Here is a 21,610-nt window from a genome sequence, read left to right as displayed (position 1 = left end):
CAAAATTATTATTTATTCTTGTTAAGCAATGGGGATGTACATAACAGCTTCCTTTGAAGGAAGTAAAGCGGCACAGCACTTGCCTACTTAACCAAGTACAGACTCTGCTCTTCCAAGAATCACCGACATGCATCATTTCAAGGTATTTTAGTTATTGTGAATGTTTAGTAAGTTATGTTCCCAGGATATCATAGTGAATATTATGACCTTGCAAGGCCATCTAAAGTGCTTGAGATGGAGTATCTTGGAAGAAGACTGACTGGACACTTAACAGGCATGGCTGCCTTGCATCCATGCGTCCTGTAAAATGTGTGTTTGACACATCATACCGGGAAACAATCAACACTCTGGGCTCACATCTAAACTACAGACCTGATGCCCAGTTGAGAAGGAGACAGGTTGCAGTAGACAGCCCTGTTTCTTTAAACAAGGAAAAGTATGTGCTCATGGAATCCCCTCAGAAATGCAAAATGGGAAAAACCTACTTGTCTACTTTGAGAGAACTTAAAGAAAAAAGAGAAAGACATCAACTTGGATGTTAATAATATTAAATATTGGATCTTTCAGAGTACTCTTTACAGTTTCTGTGCTACAAATAGACATGAATGTTTAGCATAATATTTTTAAATCACACTCAAATACAGATCAGTAGTGAAGTTGAAGCATCAACACATTTCTGGAAGCAAGAACAACTCTACAACCTGGTAAGATTTTGCACTTAGAATAAATATCATGTAAGTGCCCTCAACATGAACCATGAAGGAAAGATTAGGGCTTGGTGTATGTTGCTGTATGCTACTACTGTCAGACAATGCATACATGGCTTGATTTTAAAATATTGAAGGTTGGCTGGCTAGGAGCCAATATGCCACACTCCTTGGCTCTAACTGATATTTGTTGAAGACAGAATCCAGAATGTATATAGGAATGTCAGCACTAGTTTTTCTTCAGTGTCCGTGCATCCGAATTAATTTGATTGATGTTTAAAAAAAATTCCCCTTTTCTCTTCTTTAAATGGAGAGAATATATCAGGCCAGCAGTTTGCAGTGTTTGCATTAATTAAACAATTTAAGGAGAAGAGATTTACTATAAATACTACTGCCAAAATAATCTGACTCAGTTATCACCCACATGATAAGGATGTTCCTATTTATGTTTTTTTCCAGACATCTAAACTGCAGCCAACTCTGTTTTTATTAATTTTTAAAGTAATACTGATGAAAAGAGGAAAAGGTTTTTGATAAATGAATAACTACACCATCACTGTGTCCTATTAGAGAACAATTAAATCAAAAGATTTGCAGGTGGTTTAAGTAGGATAGAACACAGGGGAATTCTAGTTCTCCTGCAGTCAAATCTTGAGGCTCACCAAACCTTCAATGTATTCAAATCAAGGCCACCTGACTCAGCCACTCCTGAGCACTCCAGTCTTGTCAGTTCAGAAGTCTTCCCTTAAATGCCCACCTTTAGCATCTACCCGACCAGCAGCACTTGCCTGTCCCTCCCTCATTATCTGCAAGAGGAAGTCAGTGAAGACTCTCCCTTAATCAAGCATTAACAATATAGTGCAAATTTTCAATCAGCCTTCTTAACAAGCCTCCTGAAAGGGCAGCCAGTCCTTCTAACCCAACAGTGAGGCTTGTCAAAACATGGTAACTTTGGACCGTAAGTCCCCCATCATGCACCTGAATGGGCTCATTTGGCTGGAGCGGACAATCAAGTCTGTCTAACTGACAAAAAGGGGGAGGAAGAGAAATCCCACAAACACAAATCATTGAAACCCACACAAGTGAAAAAATTCAAGCTGATCTAGGGGCAGGCGCCAAATGGAGCTATTGACATGAAAGAATAGCCTAGAATGAGATCACACTGCATCGTGATCACATTGTAGGCATGATGGTTGAATAGTGTGTGTTTGAGCTATGCCTGAGGCTGGGTTTGTATGTGTCAGTGCAAGAGACTGAAAGAGCAAAGGCCACAAATCAAGCACTAAATACTGAAAACAAACTTTTCTTTTTTTCTCCTTTCAAGAATCTCTGAAAATGGCGGGGGGCAGGGGAAACAGGTAGCAAAGGCAGAAAGATACTGAAAATAGGCAGAATAACCCTGAGATGGGTGCACAGACTGCATAGGGGACCATGAAATTCTGGTTTGTAGCCACACAGATTATTCCTGACAGGCACACAAATAACGTGTATTATAAATTGTATGGGATGGAAGGGTTTAAATGCCCTGTCTGGGTCAGGAGACACATGCTCATGAACACCACTGACCCCAGCCTTCATCTCAGAAGAACCCTGCAGTTCCAGCACTACAGCAGCCTCTCTCAGGTTTATAAAAAGCTCCTGTTGCTAAGTGCAAGCTTGCTGGCAGACATCTATATGCACCATTTGCCAAAAGGTGTCTTTTCCTCTTTTGACTTATTCAAACTTCTGTAAATTACCAGCTAAAAATGCCCTGCTTTTCACAGGTTTTAATTAAGATTGCTTTCTCCCTGCAGGAAGAGAAATATTGAAAATAGCCTGAAAAATGAGTCCCCTTGTTGCCAGGTGAGTTTCTCCAAACACACCCAGCCTTGCTAATGAAGTGAAACTCTTATCGTCACTTCAGGTGGTAGCTAATTAGTATATTTTCTTAATTAAAATGCTTTTCCTATCGAGGTTTTCTTCAAGAAGGCCAAGGAGGGCATTTTGTTGCTATGACCACTGAAAATCAAAATGTCCTATTAGAGGAAAGGGACATCTGCTCTGGGATTCAAAACCTGCTAGAACTTGCTGGGAACAATGTGTGCAAGCTGCAACAGCAACCGAATTGATTCAAATACCAAATAAGAGCTTCAAGACCAAAGGGTTTAAACTATAGAGGGCTAGACCCTCAGCTCATAAACCAACCCACAGGAGAGGTGCCACTCAAACTATGTCTTAGGTGTATTTTATCACATACACATCAGACTGATGCACAGTTTTGTATAAGTTCAGGGCTGTTTAATTTTTGCTTAAAAATAATTTTAAACCCCCAAAACTTTCTCTTCATTGCTTTTAACATCTACAGATCTTTAAATAATAAACTGTTCCAAACTGATTTCATGGCTTTGTAATTAGCACATTACCTGAGCACTCATAAATGTTAACGTTGCCACAGGTCTTTAAAAATCCAAATGGTTTGTTTTGGCAGGTGGGGTGTGTTCTTGCCTAGCTTGTTTGGCAGCTCAGTTTTACTGAGCACAGTTATTGGTTAGGACTTTTAACAGAATGCATTTAAAGGCTGGGAGAGCTGGGAAGGGGTCTTATTTGAGGGCCGCTGAACTCAGGGCTGAAAGAGGATAGGCTTGGTATATTTTTACTGCGTTCAGCTTCTGGATCTTCAGTGACTCTTACCCCCGCCCCTTTCTCCCTGGAACAAATGTGTACAGAGCTGTTCTCAAACTTTCAGCTGAGCACAAAAAAATAAAAATGTGAACTCCAGCATTCTGAACCATTTGTAGAAAGAAGCTTTCCCCCTTTTTCTCATTTTCCTGTCAATGGTGTTCAGATAACATAGAAACTCAAGCCATTCAAATGCTTCAAGTTACTGAAAGTACCTTGAAAGAGTCTCATTCTGCTTTTTCCAGCTTTGACTCTCTCTCTGATTCCTGCGGAATGGGAAGTAGTAGAATGCCACTCTGCTTCCATCTGTCTCGTTGTATCTGAGAGTGCAGAAAGGAGCTGTCACACCGGCAGCTCTCCATCACAGCACTGAGCTGGGGTCACGGCTGTCTTTCACCTATTAAAGATAATTCTAGGCTTTGTCTGCAGTGTGGAGTGTTTCCTTCCCCTTTCTTTTTAGGTGTAACGTATAACCTTGTCAAAGAGCTAAATATACTCCAAGTTCTCACAAGAAACAGAGAAGTGTCAGGGACTGAATACTTTCACACTGACTTTATAATAAGTTTCCATGTGGTTTTTTTTTTAATAACTATTTGATGGCTTGCAGAAGCAGTTAATTTTCCCCTCTGGTGCAGGAGCTCAGGGCTGTGAATCAATTTGTTCTTTCATAGATATAGGTGAAATCCTGGCCCTACTGAAAAATCCTAGTCCAATAGGAGTTTGTGACAGACATCTTGGGAGGCCAGAAGCTATGACTTCCCTTGAATGCTAAAAGATGAGGGGATTTGGTTAAATTCCAAATGTGTGAAAAACCTTACAGGTCCTGGTAGGATTACTGACCTGACCAATGTGAGGAAAGGACTGTTGAAAAGTGGAGTATCTTCAAGATAGAAATTCCAGATTTCTAGGGAGAAATTAATAGTTCTGTCATAGAGCAAGAAGTGAAATATCAATTAGAAGGCAATATTTTGGTTAAAAAAAGGGAAAATTATTCATTTAAACAAAATATAAACAAAGGCTGGGAAAGAACAGGGGGCCTGAGCATCAGCCCTTCAGGCTCCCGGCAGCAGAGCTGGGAAGCTCTGCCTTCCACAACAGAGATGTAGCTTGCAACAGTGATAGCCAGATCCTTCCATGACGATGTGCCAAACTGTATTTCTCTTCTTCAAATTAGGGATTACAAATTTGCAATTGAAACGTACAGTCAGATGTGTCTCCTGAATCAACAAGGAATGACTGAAAGCAGGCTGTGCCTCTTCAGCACGGGAAAGAGACAACACTGAGGTCTACAAAACCCTGCCCTGCACAGCGAAGGGCAGATAGGAATTGCCAACTATCTATTCCAGTGCCAGAGCCAGTGGTCAACAAGTGAATCTATTCAGACCCATGTTCAAAACAAAGGAAAAGATGAGTAGTAGAAAGAAAAAAAGCAATTCTTTGAAGTTTTTAAGGCCAACCCTCACATTCCTTTTATGAAGTCACATCTCACATAGAAGCATTCTATTTCCCAAGTTCAGTTCCTTGCTCCTCCTCTCTACTTCATTATCTTCCCACATAATTCTGCAGTATAATCCTGCCACAGCATGCCAAAGAATTGGCAATTGAACTAAATAGTCATACATAAGGCACTCTCTGCTACTTGTATGATACATCTGTGCTGTATAACAACAGCCATGCCTAGAACAGGGTTTCAGAATTGCCTGTGATAACAGTAGTAAGGAACTGGCTCGCCTCAATGTATCGCAAAGCGCGCAACAGATGAGTGAAGGAGTACATGGGGATACATGCTGAATGACGAGCATGTGTACACTTGATACCACCTGTCGTGTGGAAACAAATATATCTCCTAAAGCACTGTGTGGCTTCAAGTCCTGAACACAGTAGGGGTATTTCAGTTCAAGGGTAGACACCTCCTGCTCTGCATCAGTTTTGTGTTCCTGCAGGCACTTCTCAGTGACTTAATACTGTGGTTGCTGTGACATCTCAGTCACTCAGCCACAGAGAAGGAGCATGGCAGGTGGCTAAAGTCCAGGACATCCGACCTACATAACCAAAACCATGCACGGAGATGCACAGGCCCCCTAATAGTATGGTGACCAGCTGACTTTGTGCATTCCAGACCCCTCTCTTTTGTCAGCATGCACCTCGTGCAAGAAGCCATGCTAAACAAGATGCTGACTGGGTCAGGACCTCTGGTATTAATCTTCCATTAATAAATAAGTTATTGCTTACCAGGAGAGGAGTCCCTATTAACAGAAGTTGCAGAAAGATCTAGATTTAGACCCTTCCTAGGAATTCAGCACATATTAGAAACTGGGAGCTGCTGCCTCTTACAGATGTCCATCATGCGATATTGCAGTCTGTGTTCATATCGACATGACTTGAAAGACTTCGGTGCCATGTCTTTGGCATCCCTGATGCTGCCCTGCTAGACAAGGCTTACCTGGAAAAATTGTTTGCCTACTCTGTTTTGCTCCACACATACAACGATCGGATGTAGGTCTGGGTCTACCATCAGATGTGTCCTTGAGTGACCCATCTTCCCTCCACAACTAGTGACTGCACATTCCTGCCAATGCAAACAGTGTGTTGCTATTGAAAAGCCTTCTCAGAAGCTGCGTCTCACCAGCTGCAAGTCTACCACCTCCTCTGGATTTGGCCAGCAGTTCTCTTTTTGGCTCATGCACGCTATACTGGTTAAAACGCTACACTAATACCACTTCCCATCTGCTCAGGGGAATCTCCAACCAGTTCCACGTCCCTGTATAATCTGATCTTGGTTTGGCTAAGTTACGGATCTTGTTCAAAACTGTGCTGATCAGTACATTTACATACATCCTTCAAATATATTTGCCAGGCCTTAAATTTCTATCTGTAAGGAGAGGTTTTTCACAAGGTGTTTAAAGGGCACTGTTTAAAGCTCATTCACCGAGTTCTTTAGGAGTATTAGAAAAATCCTGTACATAGAGTTTAGAAGTGAGAAATATTTTTAAAAACTCCAGTGGAAGTCAGGTGTGGTAGAGCCCCAGCCCCAAACCCAGTACACTTAAATATAGTTGATGCCTTTCTAAACCTCTTAACAGAAATAAACAAAAGTACTATGCAAAAAGACATAAAGGAAGAACTGAAATATTGCCAGTAATTAATAGTGCATATTTGTATAAAAATTACATGCTATTACCCAGTGTTTCTTAAATACGGACTAAAGACTACACTACACAACCAAGGCACCCAAAAAAAGCATATCAGAATCTAAAATTTCCCTGTTGGAGTGTGTAATTTTGAACTCCACCAGCAAAAGATTTTTTTCTAGAGGAACTCCAAGGAGTACACTAGTATGCTTTGATTTTAACATGGTCAGTGTTTGGAATGAAAAACACATTATTCTGTTTTCTCCGTGATGGAAGAGAATTATATTTAAAAGTGTGACTTTTATCTTCATATTTGAAATAAACAAAATCAACATTTGTCGGAAATTCTAAAGGTACTTCTTTCACACCAAATATGAAGCCACAACTTACAGACGATGCATCTGTTAATTGCAAGTTCTATTTTTGACAGATGTTCAATATGTAATAATGATCTGCTGCTTTGACTAATCCAGCCAAATCAACAGCTTTAGACAGAATTCAAAGGCTATTTCAGGGAACTCCGCCAACATTTATTTCACTGGATTAAAAAAAAAAACAACAAAAGCCTGTCTCCCATCCTCATAAATCTAAGCGTACCAAAAGTAAAATATGAACTGTCACACTCTTTCCATAATCAAGCTGACCAGAGCTACATTAAATAAATAAATAAATGGACACAATACAGCTAACGTTATTGCCCATGGGTTCAATATTTACCAGTTTATATACCATCTGAGCTGTTTCCTGTAATCAGCCAGGCACATGGCACTCTTATTCTCAAGAGACATTATCACCATGACAACTTTATCAGAATAAATTATGAAACACAACACTTGGGGCACGCAGAATTTGGGCACAGGTTTGGAATATTATTTTGTTAGTTATTCTTTTATCAACACTCTAAGTGCCCACTAGAGAGGAGGAAATTAAAAAACCCGCTACAAACCATGACTATTAAAATAACAATAAAAATGTAGAAACTTTGCAAAGAGAAAAGGAATAAAGTCATTAGGCTGAAAAATGGGCAATCAAAGAAGCTATTGCGCTCGGCAGATGGAAAAGCAGCAGGTGCCATAGTGCGATGGGACCTTGCTTCCCATCATGCACACTCTACAATGATGCAGGCTGACAGGGAAGGGAATTAATGTGTCGGAGCAGGTAGTTTCTGTCCATTAGCTGATTCTCAATACATCTACACAGACTGCTACCTCTAGCTCTTTGATAAAATGAATAACAATCCATTGTTCAAAAAGTTGTATGAAAAAGGACAACGTTGTGTGACCTGCCTGTCACTGTCCTAGATTAACAGAGTATAAGTGACCAAGTAAACATTTCTGCACCTCAAACTGGGATTAGAGATTTCAGCCCATGAATAAATTATTTCAATGCAGATGTTTAGAATACATTAAGGTAGAGCACTTTGGACAGGCTCCACTGGGGGGCGGGGGGGGGGAAATACTGATGAATAGAATTTTCAAGCCCATATTAACTCTGGCAAACAATGAAAGCGGTGTGCAAAGCACGATAACACACTCACACCTATGTGTTATCTAGGAAAATCCCTTGTTTCATAAAGGACAATTTAGGTACTGTAAACTTCATTACTCTAGTGGCCCACGATACATCAGTATATTCTAGTTGGTTTGCATTCCTTATTTCTATCCAAAATGACAAAAAATATGACAATAAAAACCAAATCAACACAGATAGTCTTAAGAGGTTTCAATTTGTTTAAGTCAGTCAGTCCTCATCACTGGCCATCTGTCCTTTTTGCTGCTAAGTTCAAGGATGTCTAGAATGATAAGTACAAGAATTACTTCTGGCAGCAATACAATGACACACTTTGAAGTCCTTACCTCTGACACAGCATTTCCAAAGAGGCAAATGCTGCTAGAGGTACCAGCCTTGCTCCAGTTGGAAAAAACTGCAAATTTATTCCCACAAATAAAAGGAATCTCTAAGACGACCCCATTAATATTTTTCAGTGACTACAAAAATAAAAATTGAATTATGTAACTCTGTGGCATTTAATATGAATTTGGCACAATCATACACCAGGTTTCTGTCTGACACCAAGGTGGAAGATTTCCAGGCATCAAAATATTTTCTTTTGGAATTTATAGCAGTCTTTGAGTACACTGTGCTTTGAAAATGTTTTATTTCTCAATATGATAAGCAAACAAAACATTAATGATGTCAGAACCCTGCTGCTATTTCCAATTGCTTACATTACATTTGTCTTTGTAATGATCACAATTTAAAAAAAAAAAACAAAAACAAGCCAGATACATAGAAAAGACAAATCACTGGTCAACAATAATAAAGGTGGAAAAGTCATGGAGGTTAGACAATAATCTTTTGCTCTCAACCTGCTATTGTGAAAAGAACCAACGGCATCTGTAGTTAAAATGGAGTGTCAATTTTTATTTTAATTCCTTGGATTTTTAAAATGTATTTTATAAACATATATTCAGTCTTCTTTCCTCCCTTAATTTTGTTGTTTGTGGTATATCATTACACCCTAGAGCTAAGAATTATCTTCTTTTAATTATTCCAGTTTCTCAAAAAGGACTATTATTTTCTGAAAACATCCTTCAGAATCCTCTTAGTTTATTGCATTCATAATTACAGTAAAGAATGAGATATCATTTACAAGCATATTTTACCAACAGAAGACCCATTAGGCATGCTTAGGCCTTTCAAAACAAACTACTAGACACGTGCAATAGCCACTTTTTGAAGTCCTTGCCTAAAACTGCAAGATGTCTTTTTTTTTTTTTTTTTTTAATTTAAAATTTGGTTTAGGATATCAAAATACCACCAGAAATGGTCCATTTGTTTTGCACTGATAACACAGGATATGACTTTAGGGAAGTTTTGAATGAATAAAGCATAAGCAGGATTGGCCAAAGTATTATATTAGAAATTTGGGGTACAGCCAGGGCAACCTTCACATTTGACTTATTTTAGTGGCATTTGAGATCCAATATAAGAATAAGAATTAACATTGAGATAGAGCATAGTCAGATGGGTCGTGGCAATTCCAGAAACTAGCAGGCACATAATTAGAGACTGTTTCCGCCCTAAGTAAATCTGTGCATTTAAAAGGCAGGCATGAGAAGTAGATCAGACCAGTAAGAGAATAAATATCACAGAAATGTAAAAAACTCTTATCTAAAAGTTTAGGCACAAAATTAAATCTCAATATGCTTTCGTACCAGCTGTTAAAGCAAAAGATCCCTGACCATCCAAATCTTGGAAATACCCCGAAACAAACATACTGTATGAACTTTAACCCACTCAGATGCCTCCGATCTATCTGATAATGTAGTTTCAATTGTGCAAGGCACTGCTGTACTAATATTTATGGTGTTAAACTAAAAAGAGCCCCATGTTTTCCCAGAGTCCTAAGGGATGTATCTTAAAGCCTAAACATATTTATTTCTGTACATTCTGCTTCTAGCAGCTGCCATTTAAATGCAAATTCCTGGATAAATTTCCGATCATGACCTATAAGAAATATTTCTAGTAGCATTTGGCATGATTGATTTGAGTTCTATAGCACTACCTTCTCACAGGAATTATCCATTTTGCAGCCTGCTTTGCTCTGCAGCAAGATGGAATGATAGAGACCAAGAAGGAAGGACGCATACAAAATGCCTGCTAACCAGCAAGGCTAATGGGAGTATTTAATCCTAAACCTGTATCAGAGTTCATTTTGTAGTTACACACAGCAGCAGACAAAAAAGAAATTGTAAAGATCTATTCCTTAACTTGTGGGTTAAGAGGTTTTTGCAATCGCTTTTTTGGCCATTAAAAAGCCAGTTAAGATGTACTCTGCCTGCAAATGCTGCATGTTAGCAAACACAGTACCATGTTACTCCCGGCGGTTCAGGATGCAGTAACACTAACACTGACATATTTGTACATAGCATGGCCTCTTCTCAACATGCTCATTTACAATCTGATCACATGTCCACTTAAAAAAAATATTAAAAAAAAAATCTCTCTGTGAAATGGATAAAATACTATTACTAAATTATATGCGTAATCATTCAGTGCTGTTACTACTGAAAGGTGATATTGCAGTGACATTGAGAAAATTGGATCTATTCTTCATACAATTATATAGCTACACTTTCACTCTAATGTCATTCTAATTGGAAAGGAGCACTGAAATGTGAAACTGGGTGCATTTCAATATCTAATTATCACCCGGTAACTCATTCTCAAAATAGTTTTCTGGAAAAGACAGTTGCCAAGAATGCTATTTTAATTCTGAAGTCTTCACTAGAATTCTTACAGAAAACATCTTTTATTCAATATTTGTCTGTATTTCAGCTATACCACTGAAAAAAAGATAGACAATAAATATATAAAAGTGTAATTTGGTCTTGCTCCAATGGAAAAGCACTTGTATTTACCACTCTGCCAGTCAAAGAATTGTGAGCAAAATATGCATCCTGGGGCAAGAGCTCTAAAGGGTTAAGATATAAACACAAATTAAATTAAAAAAAATAATCAATATAAAGGCAGGGGGTTTTACATAAAACATTTGCTAGGTACAACAATAAAAGAAGTCATTTGACGACTTGTAGGTAAAATCAGCAGAAAATTAGGTATAGAGCCACTACAGTGCTTTAACAAGACTGTTTTCAGTTGGTGTTTCTCCCTCAGGATTTAACCTGTTGACAACCAAATGCAATTTAATTTTGATAACAGAATATCTTTGGACAAATTTTGTAATGAAAATAGCCTAAAGAACGAAGAAAACATGAAATATGACAGTTTTGGGACTGAGTCTGAGTTTTGTTTCTGAAAGGAACAGAAGCTTTTACACAGCAACACCCATATTGATAAAACCAAAATGATGCCCTGCCTGCCTGTGTAAATTGGCAGCATTCATCTGCTAAAAGCCTCCTTGTAACAAACCCAGCAAACAGCAGCCACAGATAGGTGAGTCCCAAGATGCTGAAAGATCTGAAGAGCTCCAAAGCTCTTTCAAGATTAGGCTAAATTTCCTAGTTTTCCCTGCAAGTTAAGAATATTTTTCTTGCTTCCACATTCTCTTTTCAAAAGCACAATTCAATCTAACAAAAAAAAAAAAAAAAAAACCACTTATGTTTCTTAATGAAAAGGCTGTATCAGGAGGTGACAGGAAGAACAACTCTGAGACACGAAGTTAGCAACACCAGGCATCCCAAACACACTTTAAACACGCTCCTTTCTGACTGATGCTAATCTGTAATTATGCAGTCTTTAAAGACAGGGAGCACTGCAAAAAGCTTCTCCAAAGATCATTACTAGGGATCATCTTGCCCAGCACAGAAAGGATTCATTCACCCTCTCTAAGTTCCCATATACAATTACAAATGGCTCCAAGATTTTCTAATTGGTGCTCTGAGTGCCCTAGAGAAAATGTCTGTGGGCTTAAATATTCTGAAAATATCTACTAGATAGAAGGTCTACAGATCAGGTTAGGTTCTATCATGACTTCTTTCATATTAGTTTTGATTGCATGATTAAAACCCATTTTGGTGAAAACCAAGGCAAAAAGTTGATTTCAGCCTTCTGGGCAGTGTCTGCTACTATCTCTCCTTCCCTGCTAAGCAGTGCAGTAACTGATTTCTTGGTTGTTGGCATACAGAGTGTTTTCTTCTAATATTTTATGCTCCTGGTTCATTGGTTGGTTCATTCTTCTTAGCCGTTCTCACATTTTCCCTACATACTTTTGTAACTCTTTGATGGTCATTCTTAGCAATTTGACCTGCTTTCAACTTTCTATACAACTCCTTCTTGAGTCATAAGTCCTTGAAAAGTTCATGATTTAGCTGACCTTCACATAAGGATAGCTAGTGTCTGTGGCCTTACTAGAAAGTCTCTCAGGAGCTGCCAGTTCTCTTGAACGTCTTTTCTCTTCCTCTGACACAGTATCCATATCAGTAACCTAAGGATATTAAGTATCCCTTCTTTAAGTCCAATATTTTTAGTTTTTTTCTTACCTCTCTCTGTCGTCTTCTGTATTAGAAACATCAATATTTCATAAACTTTGCCAGGCACTCCACCTTTCACTTTTGCATTTTCACCTGTTCACCTTGTGTCACAACACAATCCATGAGCTTCCCTTTAACTCTTTCTTTACTCCTGAAAGTCTGAAAACTGTCAGCAAAACATTTTAAGCAGCTATTGGGCCACCTGGATTCCTTTCCAGCAGATAGGTGGGTAGCTCATGACTCACATTACTGCACAACAGTATTGTCAGCACCCTTGGCTTATTATTCTTTTGATCATTAGAAATATAAGATACTAAGAGACCTGATGGGAGTCTCTGGATCTCTCTCTTGCTACATTCTGCTCATCAGAGCAGTGTGTACTAAATATCCTTACATAATTAATCATTATATCCATTTCTCCCCAATAGCTTCTTTTCCTTGCCTCAATTTCTGTGTTTTGTTTTTTAAATAATTACCCTTTGATATACAAGGCAAACTTTCCTTTGTCTTTCCTCCTGAACAACTCATGCCTGTCTATATTATGATATATGTATAAACTTCCAATTCCTCCCCTTTACTTCCATAATCTTTGCACTACAGTACTCAAGATACATGCCTTTGGCATGTTATGTAAGGGCTATTAGAAACACTAAGGATTTGAAGGATACCTTAAAAATAAGTACTAAAGACTCAATTTTCCCCGCTGTCCTAACATATTATGAAATGATAACAGTCCTTTACTTCAGCTAGCCAGGAGGAGAACGTTACTGACAGATGGATGCCCAAAGAAGAGAGCTAAAAACAACTAACAGTCCTAAACTGACGAAAAAGATTTAAGAATCACAGTCTGTTGCCTAAGTTCAGCCTGCTGAGTGATTCTAATGAAGACAGTTCAACAATACTTCTGGATTGTATATAGTCAGGTCTTGAAAAACTCCAAAGCCCACTGCAACTTGGTATTTTTACTATTCTTATACAATAAGCATCAAGTAATTTATGCCATTAAAAATCTTTGGCATTTTAAAGGGGATGGCAGCACAATGAAGGAAAAGCACAACTTAATCACTTTCTTCATATGAGATCTCATTTTTCACAGAGAAGATTAGAATTGAGAATCTGTGCAGAACAGAATACAAAATGAAAGAGTACCTCATCCTTTTGGGATAACAAGAATGCATTGCTAAATAAATATACCACTGTATTTCTCATTTCTTTGCAAAGTTTAAAAATAAGGTGTTAAAGGTAATATAACCTTAAGCTATGTGGATTAACCTTTTCCAGGTGTAGCAACCACCAGCCAAAAGATAGGAGGAGTGAAATTCATATTCTAGCAAAAGGCCAGAAGTAAACCCCTGCAATTCAACACACCCTAGATAGCTTGTTCTGACCAGCCACGTTAGGCTGAATTTCATTTTAAGAGTTTCATAGAGTAAGATACCAGAGTTATCACTTGGCAGCAGGGGTAAGATTAATTTCACTTAGCATTAGACATCTCCTATGCAGGCATCTACAGTTAAGCTAATCAGACCAGGATCTCTTTACAGCTCAACTTGGAAATATCTGCATGTTTTAAAGGATCAGTTCATCTGACCTATTTTAGATGTCCACTTCCAAATGAGATAAACCGTGCCCCTAATGCACCTATTGACTATAAAGGCAATCTAAACAACTAGCTCATTTTGGACAGCTGCTTTTGGCCAGATGAATCCCACCCCCAGTATCACTGTACTCCAGGGTTATCTCATAACCAACAAGAAAATAAAGACATTAAAAGGCTCTGGAAGAACAAAACTGGATTAAAAGCAAAGACAAAAGTAGAGAGAGATATGAAAGATGCCATTACCCTCTCTCATGGCAAAGATTTTCTAATAATTCAGGAGAAATATGTCATATTCTGTGAATTCCAGATTACAGAGATAGTTTCAACAATGCTTTTCCAACGTTTCATTTGTATATCCCCATCATTTCTAGCAGCAGGAACACCACAGCAGACGGCTTTAAACACCCACTACTTATTTCATTTTGAAATGTGGTTCAAAAACTTAAGAGAATTTATATTCTATTTAAAAATGTCTATTTTTAAAGTAATGTGACAACAACCTTGGAACCATAGATATTTTTAAACATTTGTCAACAATATTCAGCAATTTAGTAACTGATTTTCAATCAAATTATATATCTTTTCTGTACTTACAATAGCTATTCAATAAATAAATGGAGAAGATGGCAAACTATTTTCCCAATCCATTCTATGCATAAATACACCAACATAAACTGGAGTCTAGTTTTATCTGTGGCATATAAAAAATATGAATATTGCCACTGCATATAATCTTTAGTCTGCCTTTATTCCAAGAAAGAAATTAAAGCGAGAACTTTTTGCCAGGAGTTGCTAAAGAGGTATTCTAATGCTTGATACAATATTTGTTACTGCTAACAGAGAAGAGAAAACCTCAGGAACATCTGATAGCTCACCCATTTGCAAGTTTTTGCACTCATCTATTTTTTCCCTGCATTGACTCACACTAGAGCTAAAAATATTTTCTCTTAATTTTAACCAGCTACTTGAAACTTCGTCAATAACTTCAACAACAAAATGCTGTATTAAAATATAGGGGTGCAGATGAAGGCTAAATTATTTTTATCAGAGCCATATTGTGAATAGTAGAGCTAACTGACTTGCAATGTTTGTCTCCGACTTCTGCTTTAGCAAAATTACCTTGTTACTAGACATGATCAACACACTCTCACAAACCTGCATAAATACCCGTTGATTATACAGCAACCAAAAAGAGGGAGGTAAAGCATTGGTACCACGCTTGTTTGTCATAGAGTCACTAGCCTGCAGATGATGGAGACACTCTGCCTTTACCAAGTTAGACAATGTTAACATGAGCTTCTTTAGCAAGAGATTTTTCTGTGAACTTTCAATGAACACAAAAGCTAAGGGGCTTTGACTTGCCAACAACGTATTGATATCTTTATTCATCTTCTTTGTTTAACATATCCTCTGGGCATCTCTGGAAATACCAGCCCTCCCCTCAGGATTCATACTGCTGCACTGTGAAATCCAGTGTACCCCCCATCACCTTAATAGGTCTAGACTCAACTATTAACTGCTTTAGCCCAAAGCATGACAGGGAATTTGACAACCTCATATGTTACATGAAGAAATCTGCTAGGAGACAGATTAGCTACATTGGTACATCGCCTTTTCCTACTGCCTCTTCTGATTGCAACAAAACACCCTTTTCACCAAAATGGAAAGCATCCCCCCCAAGCTCTACATAGATATAAACTACCTGAGCTGAAGCAACTGGGAAATGAAAGCATGTTTAAGAAATCATGCAGGAAAGACCAGTTTGCTTTCTAATTTCATTACTTAAGTTGCATTACTTGCTATAGCACTCTATTAACACTAAGATCATTAAGCAGAAGTACAGCCGTAACAGGATTTTCATTTATTTTAATACATCTAGACTAACTTTGCTCCGACATTTTGCCAGCACAAACCAATCCCTTCAAAATTTATGCAAATCCAAACCTGTGCATTAAACATAGCCAAATAATTAATGTTAAGAGCAACATAATAGTTATCTCTGTACAGATGTTGACAGCAAGCTTCTGAACTCTTGATACTCATATGTAATAATGACTTTTCATTAACCATCTAGAGAATGCTACAAGCACTCCTGTTCAAAAGTAAAACACAAGTAACAACATACAGCCAGAATATAATTTTGAAAATTCTGAACCTGTATAATCAGAGAAAGTAGGCTGGCTGTACAGCCACAGGTCTCATAAAAACAAAAACTCTTAAATATTAGTATTTAATTTTTAAAATTACCTCATAATCTCATAGAAAATATTTCTAAGCCTGAAGGCCAAAAGTTGTGAGGTTATTTACTGAGCCATATCTTTGCAGAAGCTTACTCTCATCTGCCTCAGATGCTTAACAAGTGGCTGGAAGGGAAAGGGAATAAACTGCTCTCCATTAATCATTGCAAGAAGTAGTCCTGCAAGCTCATAAATAGCAGATAAACCATTTTTACTGATGCGGTTAAGATAAGCAGCATAGGACACTGACTTAAGCCCCCATTTCACCTCCCCCAATATTCTGACTATCAACACTCCTCAAATTTAGCTACACTATACCATCCCTTCCCTTAGCAAAATTGTATTTTGCTTAACTAGCCTTGCCTCCTTCGAACCTTGCTCATGATGAAATTGCAAGGCAGACAGGCAATATATAAGAAAGCTTTAAATTATAACTATAAGACCACAGAAAAATGCCAATCATTCCACATTAAGGCAATTTTAGGATGGTTTTTAAGGAGATGCCTATATTGTTAAAAATCATTTATGTTTTATTCTCCCTTCTTTTTTTAATCCCACTACATGTGAGCATCTTCTTTTGTGTATCCATGAGTCTGAACAGTGACATTAAAATCTCAATTCTTCCTATGTTACAGACCTCTTACAGCTCTTTTCTACATAGGTAATGACCTCTGTATGCCCTGAAAGTCACAGGTGGAATGAGTATTTCACAGAAATATGTCATAGAATCACAGAATGGCCTGGATTGGAAGGGACCTTAAAGCCCATCTAGTTCCAACCCCCTTGCCATGGGCAGGGACACCCTCCACTAGACCAGGTTGCCCAAAGCCCCATCCAACCTGGCCTTGAACACTTCCAGGGATGGGGCATCCACAGCTGCTCTGGGCAACCTGTTCCAGTGCCTCATCACTCTCACAGTAAACAATTTCCTCCTAATCTCTAATCTAAATCTCCCCTCCATCAGTTTAAAGCCATTACTCCTTGTCCTAGCAGTACGTGCCCTTGTATCATTCAAGAAACTTGTCTCTTTCTTTTTACAGAGTATCAATGGGAGATTTAAATCTTTTACTTAAAAAATAATTGAGTGTATTTACCATCTGAGCAGTTTTGCTTAGTCAAGCCCTTTGGTATACTTTCTGTTCCCTGACTCAGTAACTGTTAGCAAAGCATTATTCTTAAAATATGGTTTCCAGAACAGAATATTGCTGAAGGGATGTGGAAAATGCAGACATCTCTGTGGACACTTAACACAAAAAAAGACTCAATTGTTAGGGAAAACTTAATGTAAGAAAGGTTTGAATACAATTTAAGCCAATTCTTCTGAAAGGTCAACTGAATATTGCCTTTTCTTTCATTATTATCATGGCACTATTAATACTACTATTCCTGTGCTATTTGTTCATTTACTAGAATGTCTGTATTCCCCCAAAGTTGCTGGATCATTCTAAAACAATACAATTAATGCATTAGAAACCTATGCACAGACTTCATTCTGTATGAAAAGAGTAAATTAAATACTTCCATATCTTTACTGGAGCCAGATATTCTAGGTTTTAATATCAAAAACTTCTGGTAAAATCAAGCCAGTACCAAGCACTACTTTATTACCTTTTATAAAACATAATTTATCTATAATTTTTTACCATACTTGCTCAAGTACAAAGTGACCTTGAAGACTGATTCTGTAGTTCCAAGAAGTTTTTCATAGTTTTTCTGTGAAACAATGAACAGCAAATTACTGTGACCTGTTGAATTTGGAATCGCCTCCCCAGTAGATTAAACTGTCTCCTTACATGTAACTTGGCAATTGTTAGCTGTTTTCAGCCTCAGGTCAGTTATTAAAAAAATACAATACTGTAAGATAATGATGAGGTTTTGGATAATCCTCCCCATGCTTTAGGGAACATAACTTCAAAACTAGCTTGCCTAAAACTTCAGACTTCCTCCTCCTGGAGAAACAGAACTGAAAAATTTATAAAACTACGAGCTACTGAAACAGAAAATTGAAAGACAGTATGTATAAAAAGGATAAAATAAAGTACTTGATACAATCCATGTTTAGCCTCTGGAACACATAAGATAATATTGAACCTGATAATTCAGCATTAAGGTGGGGAAAAAAACCCAAAAACCAAAACAACCAAAACCAACAAAAAACGAACATGAGAGTGACTCAGTACATAATAGCAAAAAACCCAGACAACTTTAATATGTTTGTAAAAGAGCCTCAGAGTAACTGATAAGAAAAACTTCATTTATTTGGGACTGAGGTAATGAGTAAACTATTTCATAATAATTTGCCTGAGTTTTTTGAGCTGATATTGGCCTACTGAAAGGTAAATATAAACCAGAATTTGGTCTGAGGCATCATCTGTGTTCTTACGCTCCTAAATCCTCCTGCCAAGAAAAAGCTGAACTCTACAGGTGGCAGGTTTTCAATTCATGTCAGCTCTTGTGTCAGCTGCACATATTAGGTTCTGTCATTGCACCTGAACACCAAGCTGAAGCACCTGTGACATTCAAGCTGATTCCCTAATAAAGGGTAAGGCAGGTGATTCATATTTGTTTACTTTGCATCCGAATTTAGTGCAGAATATCCACAGCAGCTCCTACAAACACCAGATTTACATGTTAGCTGTGCTAGGGAAACTTTATTTGTTGTTAGTAAAGAAATATAAATTTAGTCTTCTGACAGCTCATTTTCAGACACTTTCCAACCTACTTTAATAGGCAACACTATCCTGCAGAGTGTAATACACACAGTCAAAGGCTTCTCAGTAATGTTTAGCCTGTACTGTTGAAAGACATTGGGGGGTTTGGGGTCAAAACAATCTGGGCAGTATGTTTCATTGCCTATGTCTTCCCATCAATATTCATCCTTTCCAGAAACAGTTTTAGTTGCACTGACAAATCAGTTATTAGCTTTGTTCTCTCAGGTCTTCTGTTATCCAGGTGTTCTTTTCTTATTTCACCTATTGATTTTGGACCTAAATTCTTTCCAGACACCTTACTTTCCTTTGATAGAAAAAGCTATGTAAAACCATAAAACACTTCAGAGCCCTGTAATTTCTGCAGCTGTCACTGATACTTCACTCATTCAGGTCTTGAAAAATAAACTCTTTGCCAGAGGTACAGTGGGACACAGTTGCATTAAATTTGAGGAATTTATATTAATGCTTAAAAGACTCCTTCCAAACCAAAACAATTTTTAAAATCCATTAAAATAATAATTCAAGAGAATCAGTAAAAAATTGAATCTTGGCTAATTGTGGGGAACCCATCAGGGATGCTCTCAAAGCAAGACAGACAACATAAATAAGTACATGGAAATAATCTGGTTGGTTTTTGCTTGCGATGGTTGAAAAATATGGGACAGCTTTGCTTCATCAGGCAGTGCTAAAATAGTACCACTTGAACTATCTTTACTCTAAGGGAAGCTGCTGCTTGCCTTTGGGAAATCTAGATGCTATAAGATGAGATACAATCTGCAAAAAGGGAATTGATTTACATTTGTCTATGAGGACAGAAATCCTGGCAATTAAAGAGTGTGAACTGAAGAGGAATTTTATTTTCTCTTTAAGTCAACTTCAAGCATTGACATTTCAGGCTAGTCATAAATGTACATCAGGTATGGTTTCCTGAGCTTTTCTTAACAGGAAAATAAAAAAATATTAGTTCACCCCTGTATTTTTACTCTATGGACATCTCTGTTGTACTGCAGGTCCTGGTACAATGCTTCCAGATGATTGATGAGTCAGTGGTACTGATGCGTGTACAGGTACCAAGAAGCTTTACTTACCTAGTGCTTAGGAAAGTGCGTGCACTTTGGATGACAGTGGACAGCCACAGAATAACTGATACGGCTTTCCTACGGTGGCCTCTCTGTCATCATTGATTTTTACCTCAGAGTCCTAAGCAAACACTTCTCATTTAGGTTTTCAAATATGGTCAGCCTCATTTAGCATTCCTCACCTTATGGAAATATTAGTTATTTTTCTTAGCGATGGTATCTACAGACTAAATACAGAAAACTGAGCTTTGTTGTTTCAGTTGTTTCGGTTTGTTTTGTTTTGTTTCTATGACCATGAAAACCTAGTTTGCTGACGGAAGTGGAAATCTGGAATCTTGAAGTTGCTGCTTAACTTAAGAGAAGTTATGACATGACTATTTATTAGTCACTTCAGCTTCACATATTCAGAGTTGCTTATGGGTTTTTCTGAAAGACACAATGAGGTTGTAGCTAAAATTGCCAAAACAATTCCTAACTTGATTGTCTTGTTTCTGGACAGCTCTCTTCTTTCTCCTTTGTATGTGACCAACATAGGCCCATTTCTGTTTTCCAAGTAGAACTCATTGTAGTCTCACTGCAGATAACTAAAACTAGCAGAAGTATTCATCAAAGACACACTTCTGTTTCAGGAAGGCCCAGAGACACAAACTGTTGGAGACTAAGAATATTATGGGAAAGCATCAGTGTATGCTTGTCCTGCCCTTACTGGGCGTCTGCTACTCAAAGGTTGGCTGTACTTACATAAGCAAGAGGGCAAGCAAATTTACGATAGTTTGTTTCATCCCAATGTATATCTCTAGCCCATTTTCTTTTTTCCTGCTTACAAATACAATTCACTTATTGGCATCAGCTAGTTGATGATTTTATTAACTTGACTGGACAACACCTGTGCAGACTCAATGACAGAATTTAAATCATGTTTTATTTCAGAAATCATTTAAAGTAATACCCCCGTTTGCTGGCTTCAAATGACATAATTTAAAATTAATCAGTATTCCTATCCCAGCTCATACTCTAGCCATTACAAAGTTATGGTTATGCTCTTCTAATTACATTGCTTATATCAGGGAACAATAAATTCATTTGTTTTGAATAATTTAGTGTTTAAACCTTACCAAGCTCTTCATATCAATATTGAGTGCCACAATTTGTACTTGTTCAGTGCTTAAAATTTTGGTAGAAACAAATTTTCTCTGGTCTTCAATTTCTTTAACTCTGATGCTAATAGAATTATGACCCTTCAATGGGACGGGATCACTGCAGAGATGCTACACGAGACTTTTCTGGATAGTTTCATTTGTGGCTCAGTCTAGATAGGTGGGAAGAAATGTTTTCCACAAAGAACATGCTGAATAACCCTTAGTGCTCTTTTTTGATGAAGAATTGCCTCCTTTGAAGCCAGCCACTAACCCAACCAGTTACTTATTTTAAAAATAATAGTAAATAAAAATATTAATTCTTATGATTTATCAGTCCAATTTTCAGCTAGCAGTC

The 21,610-nt window shown here is 37.7% G+C and overlaps 1 long non-coding RNA gene across 5 annotated transcripts in view; it reads right to left on the bottom strand.

The window, feature by feature from the left end:
• LOC142603517 (uncharacterized) overlaps positions 1 to 21,610 on the bottom strand; it is a 443,303-nt gene that overhangs the window by 208,043 nt on the left and 213,650 nt on the right. The gene's annotated exons all lie outside the window — the stretch shown is intronic.

This window comes from Balearica regulorum, chromosome 12 (assembly GCF_011004875.1).
Source record: "Balearica regulorum gibbericeps isolate bBalReg1 chromosome 12, bBalReg1.pri, whole genome shotgun sequence".
Taxonomy (NCBI): Eukaryota; Metazoa; Chordata; class Aves; order Gruiformes; family Gruidae; genus Balearica; species Balearica regulorum.
This window is presented reverse-complemented; position numbering and strand designations above follow the sequence as displayed.